A 4,850-nucleotide genomic window follows, 5' to 3' on the forward strand; every position below is an offset into this window, starting at 1 on the left:
GTAGAGCCAGTTCTTGAAGAGAAAACCAAGGCTTCCTGGTTTTCCATTCAGGTACTTTGTGGAGATTATTGCTGTTTGGCTGGACCAGGTGGGACTCCTTGAGTTCAAGTAGAAGGGAGTGGGACAGCTGGAGCTTAAGTCAGGTGGCATAGCCAGTTGTCCATGGGAAACTAAGGCTTAGTTGTTTTCCATTCAGGTACTTTGGAGGATCATTGCTTTTTGGCTGGACTACATGGCACTCCTTGAGCTCAAGCAGAAGGAAGAGAGACAACTGGAACTTGAGTGAGTTGGCAGAGCCACTTCTTGAAGGGAAAAACAAAGGCTTCCTGGTTTTCCATTCAGGTACTTTAAGGAAATCACTGCAGTTTGGTGGACCATGTGGGACTCCTTGGGCTTAAGCAGAAGGGGTGGGACAGCTGGAGCTCAAGTGAGGTGGCAGAGCCAGTCTCAACAGGAAAACAAAGGCATCATGATTTTCCATTCAGGTACTTTGGGGGATCATTGCTGTTTTGCTGGATTACAAAGGATATCTTGATTTCTGGCAGAAGTGAGTGGGAGAGCTGGAGCTACAGTGAGGTGGCAGAGTCAGTTCTTGAAGGGATAAACCAAGACTTCCTGTTTTTCCATTCAGGTACTTTATGGGGATCACTGCTGTTTGTCTGGACCATGTGGGACTCCTTTAGCTCAAGAAGGGAGAGTGACTACTGGAGCTCAAGTTTTTTGGCAGAGCCATTTCTTAAAGGGAAAGTCCAGGCTTCCTGATTTTCCATTTTGGTACTTTGTGGGAATCTCTGCTGTTTTGCTGAACCATGCGGGACTCCTTGGGCTCAAGCAGAAGGAGAAGGACAGCTGGGTCTCGAGTAAGGTTGCAGAGCCAGTTCTTGAAGGGAAAACCAAGACTTCCTGTTTTTCCATTCTGGTACTTTTTGGGGATCACTACTGTTCGGCTGGACCATGTGGGACTCCTTGAGCTCAAGGAGATGGAGTGTGCCAACTGGACCTAGGGTAAAGTGGCAGAGCAAGTTCTTGAAGAGAAATCAAAGTCTTCCTGGTTTTCCATTCAGGTACTTTGTGGGGATCACTGATGTTTGGATGGATCATTTGTCACTCCTCGAGCTCAGGTAGAATGCAGTGAGACAGCTGGAGCTCAAATGAAGTGCCAGAGCCAGTTCTTGAAGGGAAAACAAAGACTTCCTGGTTTGGCATTGAAGTACTTTGTGGAAATCACCACTTTTTTGGCTGGACCACATGGGTCTCCTTGAGCTCAAGCAGAAGGAAGTGGCACAGTGGGAGCTTCAGTGAGGGAGTAGAGCCAGTTCTCAGAGTTAAAACCAAGTAGTGCTTGCCCATTCAGGTACCTTGTGGAGATAATGGCTGTTTGTACCATGTGGGACTACTTGAGCTCAAGCAGAAGGTAGTGGGAAGTTGGAGCTTGAGTGAGGTGGCAGAGCCAGTTCTTGAAGGGAAAACCAAGGTTTCCTGGTTTTCCATTCAGGTAATTTGTGGCAATCACTGCTGTTTGGCTGTACCACGCTGCACTCCTTGAGCTCAAGCAAAAATTAATAGGACAGCTGGAGCTCGAGTGAGGTGGCAGAGCCTGTTCTGGAAGGGAAAACTAAATCTTCTGGTTTTCTTTTTAGATAATTTGTGCAGATAACTGCTGTTTAAACCATGAGGGACTCCTTGAGCTCAAGCTGAAGGGAGTGGGACAGCTGGAGCTCATGTGAGGCAGAAGATCCTGTTCTTGAAAAGAAAACCAAGGATTCTTTATTTCCATTCAGGTTCATTGTGAGGGTCACTGCTCTTTGGCTGGACCACGTGTGACTCCTTGAACTCAAGGAGAAGGGAGTGGGACAGATGGAGCTTGAGTGAGGTGACAAAGCCAGTTCTTGAAGGGAAAACCAAAGCTTCATGGGTTTGCATTCAACTACATTGTGGGAATCACTGCTTTTTGGCTGGAACATGTGGGACTCCTTGAGCTGAAGTAGAAGGGAGAGAGACAACTGGAGCATGAATGATTTGGCAGAATCAGTTCTTTAAGGGAAAAACAAAGTTTTCCTTGCTTTTCATTTAGGTACTTTATGGGAATCACTGCAGTTCGGTTGACCATGTGCGACTCCTTGGGCTCAAGCAGAAGGGACAGCTGGAGCTCTTGGGAGTTGGCAGAGCCAGTTCTTGAAGAGAATACAAAATCAAGTCTTCCTGGTTGTCCTTTTAGGTACTTTGTGGGGATCACTATTGTTTGGTTGGACCACGAGGGACTCCTAGGGCTCAAGCATAAGGGAGAGAAACAACTGAAGCTCGAGTGAAATGGTAGAGGTAGGTCTTCAAGGGAATTCCAAGGCTTCCTGCTTTTCCATTCAGTTACTTTGTGGCGATCACTGCTGTTTGGCTGGACCATGTGGTACTCCTTGAACTCAAGCAGAAGGGAGTGGAACAGCTGGATCTTGAGTCAGGAAGCAGAGTCACTTCTCCATGGGAAAACTAAGGATTAGTGGTTTTCCCTTCAGGTACATTGTGGGAATCACCGCTGTTTGATTAGACCACGTGGGACTCCTTGAGCTCAAGCAGAAGGGAGTGGGACACCTGGAGCTCAAGTGATGTGACAGCCAGTTCTTGAAGGGAAAAACAAAGGCTTCCTGGTTTTCATTCAGGTACTTTATGGGAATTACTGCAGTTTGATTGACCATGTGGGACTCCTTGAGCTCAAGCAGAAGGGAATCGGACAGCTGGAGCTCAAGTGAGGTGGCCAGTCACAACAGGAAAACCAAGGCTTCATGGTTTTCCATTCAGGTACTTTGGGGGATCGCTGCTGTTTTCCTGGATTACGAGGACATTTTGAGCTCAAGCAGAAGGGAGTGGGAAGAGTTGGAGCCCCAGTGACGTGGCGGAGCCAATTCTCAATGTTAAAACCAAGGTTTATTGGTTTTGCATTCAGGTACTTTTGGGGGATCCTTGGTGTTTGGCTGGACCATGTGTCACTCCTTGAGATCAAGTAGAATGGAGTGGGACAGCTAGAGGTTGAGTGAGGTGGCAGAGCCAGTTCTTAAAGGAAAATCACTGCTCCTGGTTTTCTATTCAGGTACTTTGTGGGGATCACTGCTGTTTGGCTGGATCACGAGGGACATCTTGAACTCTAGCAGAAGGGCGTGTGACATCTGGAGCTCGAGTTGGCTGAGCCAGTTCTTGGTGGAAAAACCAAGGCTTCCTGGTTTTCCATTCAAGCATATTGTGGAAATCACTGCTTTTTGGATGGACCACGTGAGACTCCTTGCACAAGCAGAAGGGAGTGGGACAGCTGGAGCTCAGGTGAGGTGGCAGATCCAGTACTTGAAGGGAAAACTAAGTTTCCTGATTTTCTATCCTGGTATTTTGTGGGGATCACTGTATTTTAGTTGGACCATGTGAGACTCCTTGAGCTCAAGGAGAATTGAGTTATATCACTATACCTAAGTACAATGACAATTTTGCACCTCAAACATTTAACCTATAATGGGGAGATCTTAATTGTGTAGATCAACAGCTGGAGCATCTGGCTAACACTGAGCCCTCAGGTGTTTCTGTGACTTTGAGCCATCATATGGTGCAGAAGGTAGGTGCACACATCCATACCAAAATTAACATCATATTTTATCTCACTAAGATTTCTGACATTCTTGGAACCATTATTGAATCTTAGTATTTTTTTAGGAACTTGGAAATTTACTTGAAGGGAGATGGTGCCTGTAGATAAGCATGGCTAACATGGTACCTGAAATGTTTTTCATCACCAATGGAGTGATATAAGACTTCAAAAGTTGAAGTATGGCCCTTATTTGGTGGTTTCTTTTTTCTTTTTTTGTGGCTCTGTTTCTTCAAAACTGAAGTCCAGTCTTAAAATGTTTCATGTCTCTTAGAAAACTCTTCATATCCACTTGTTGTTGTTAGCTGCCATCAAGTTGAGTACAACCCATAGCCAGCCTATGAATAACAGATCCGAACCCTTTTCTAGCTCGTGCTATCCTCACACTTCCTGACACATTAGAGTCCATTGTGGCAGTCACTGTGTCAATCTACCTGGTTGAGCGTCTTCTCCTTCACCAATGTTCAACTCTTACAAGCATCATGTCCCTCTCCAAGGAATAGCTCCTCCTAGCAATATACCCAAAGTATGTGAGGCAAAATCTCATCATCCCTGCCTCTGACTGTGCCTTCTGGAAGACATGTTATTTTGTCAGTCCATGGAATGCTCAGCACTCTTTCCCAATACCACAGCTCAAGGGGACCAATTCTTCTGTCATTTTTATTCATTGTCTAGCACAGCAAGTGATTGAAAAGACCATGGCCTAAATGAGATGCACCTTAGTCCTGAAACTGACATCATTATTCCTCAATAATTTGAAGAGAGAGATCCCTAATTGCAGACTTTCCCAGTGAAATGTGTCTCCTCATATCCTGAATGCTGGTACCAAGGGTGTTAATTGTGGATCCAAGTAAGATGAAGTTGTTGACAGTCTCAATCTTTCTTCCATCTATTATGATGTTGTCTATCAATCCAGTGGTAAGTCTTTGTTTTCTTCACATTGAGATGCAATCTCTATTTTAGGCTGTTTTTGTTGTTGTTGCTGCTTTTTATCTTCTGAAACAAGCGATTCAAGTTCTCACATTCAGCAAGCAAGATTGAGGTCATCTGCACAACACAATTTATTGATGAGTTACCTGCTGATTCTGATGCCATATTCCTCTTCAAAGAGTCCAGCTTCTCAAATAATTTGCTAAGCATACATATTTAATAGGTATGTAGAGAGAAAACAACCCTGATACACTTTCTTAATTTTATTTATTTTTTTAATTAAATTTTAATGAACATT

The 4,850-nt window shown here is 44.7% G+C and overlaps 1 pseudogene; it reads left to right on the forward strand.

The window, feature by feature from the left end:
• Positions 1 to 232: 232 nt before the first annotated feature.
• Positions 233 to 4,850, forward strand: part of LOC102848624 — a 36,887-nt pseudogene continuing 32,269 nt past the window's right edge.

This window comes from Elephantulus edwardii, unplaced genomic scaffold, assembly GCF_000299155.1.
Source record: "Elephantulus edwardii isolate Elephantulus edwardi_28Jun2011 unplaced genomic scaffold, EleEdw1.0 scaffold00239, whole genome shotgun sequence".
Lineage (NCBI taxonomy): Eukaryota > Metazoa > Chordata > Mammalia > Macroscelidea > Macroscelididae > Elephantulus > Elephantulus edwardii.